The sequence below is a fragment of the Toxorhynchites rutilus genome, chromosome 3 (genome assembly GCF_029784135.1).
Source record: "Toxorhynchites rutilus septentrionalis strain SRP chromosome 3, ASM2978413v1, whole genome shotgun sequence".
In the NCBI taxonomy this organism is placed as follows: Eukaryota; Metazoa; Arthropoda; class Insecta; order Diptera; family Culicidae; genus Toxorhynchites; species Toxorhynchites rutilus.
Window position 1 is genome coordinate 256,111,801 of NC_073746.1, and position 1,868 is coordinate 256,113,668.

At 38.2% G+C, this 1,868-nt stretch overlaps 1 long non-coding RNA gene across 1 annotated transcript; it reads left to right on the forward strand.

Moving 5' to 3' along the window:
* The first annotated feature begins 427 nt into the window (after positions 1–427).
* LOC129780159 (uncharacterized) lies at positions 428–1,176 on the forward strand. Its single transcript, XR_008743848.1, has 3 exons — positions 428–502; positions 626–923; positions 994–1,176. It is a non-coding gene; the product is annotated as an uncharacterized LOC129780159 (long non-coding RNA).
* Positions 1,177–1,868: the final 692 nt, after the last annotated feature.

Here is a 1,868-nt window from a genome sequence, read left to right on the forward strand (position 1 = left end):
GATGGAGCTCTTAAGGTGGCCGTACACTGTTTGGCCGGAGGTCAAATATTTGATATTTTTTGACAGATAAAATTTGGTGAACGTGTACTGATCAAATATATTCTACACAAAACACAATAAGCAAATATTCAATTATTGGATGCCTAAAATATTTTTTCAGTCTGTTCTTCAAACCTGTCGGTACATGGTTAGGTTACCTTGAATATTTCAGTTAATTTTTTCCATGTTCGGTGTTTGATTCGCGTCATCGAAGGTACGGTGTCGTCACCTATGAAAGTTTCGCGTGTGAGTGAAAAATATGTAAACAAACCGTTGCATATTTTCTCTGTAATTAATATATTGATTTCTCGAAAACTTGTACCGTGTTTATCTTACAATTAATGGAAATTGTTGAGAAATAGTTTTTCTTAGCTGTTTCGATGCTCGAACCAAAATTTATTGTCATTTAGTAGTGAAAAAAAGCCGTTGAAGTACACCCTCTGTCAATCTACCTGCGAGAGAGGTAAACCGAATTAATGAAATTTAATATAAAAATATCCGCTTAGTGTTCATAAAATACCTAAAATACAAAGATCTGGCTTCTATTCAATCAGTGCTCTAATATTTTTCAAAATATTTTCCTTAGAACGTGTGAAATATGGACGTCAAAAGCTGCGCAAATTGCCCGGAGAACATGCAAGTCGGACGAAATTTGCTTGAAGCTGACTCCGAACAATCTGCAAAATTCAAAAGCCGTATTGTTTGTGTCGTCCCCGGATGTAAGCAGAGATATCGCCCCGGAATTTCTTTTCATGCCTTCCCTCCGAAAACGGACAAATCGCGGTATCTAGACTGGATCCAACGACTACGGCTAAAGATAGAACCTACAAAAACCTCCCGTATTAGTAGCCTCCATTTTACCGTGTCGAACTTCTACTCTCCAAGTATGAAGTGTAATACACGCCTTGAAGCAATAATATTATAATTTTTTTATTATTATTTTACTTTTTATAGCAACAAGCCGTGCCACTGATCGCTTAATTCTTAGGCCATCAGCAGTTCCCGACTTGAATTTGCCACAACCTCCCATCAGCGAAGCCAGGAAAAGACTTATTGAGGGCCGTGCTGAACGTGCTGCAAACCGTGCCAAAGTTGGGGCAGCGATGGACCAGAGACATGATACACCAAACCTTTCAGATCTTGCCATCGATGCTGATTGTGCAGATCATCCCGAAGTCTGTGTTTCTACAGTACATAAAGCAGTTCAGGTAGACACTACGGATTTGGATAAACTTAAAGTCAAGCGTATCTCAGCGATCTCCTTTGGAAGCGATGACGATCTTGTATCATGGACTGGACTTAAATCAAGAGAAATGCTCGAATCTATTGTCAAAGCAGTGACTCTCGTGAAGCAGTATCGTCAAAAGCCTAAATCTACAGTGAAGCTAGAAGAGGAAATACCGGATTCCTGTACAATAGACATGTTAAGAATATATATTTTTTAAATAAATAGGCCTTTACTAAAGTGTTTCTTCCCTGAAACTACCTTTTTTAAACAAGTCGTTTATTAGTAGCCTCTTGATGAGTTCAAAGTAATTCCTTAAGCACAGAGGCGAATTAATTACTTATGATTCAAAACACGTTATTGTGCATTTTGCACCAAGTTGGACTGTTTCGGCCTTTTCCATAAGTGCGAAAATACGAATAAAAGTGCGCTCTAACATCGAATCATGTTGGTGTCTTCAGCGCACTTATTCTTCGATTGATAACGAATAAGTGCGCTGAAGACAGCAAATCGATTTGATGCAAGGTCGCACTTTTATTCACATTTTCGCACTTTTGAAAAAGTGTGAAACAGTCCAACTTGGTGCAAAATGTGCAATAATAAA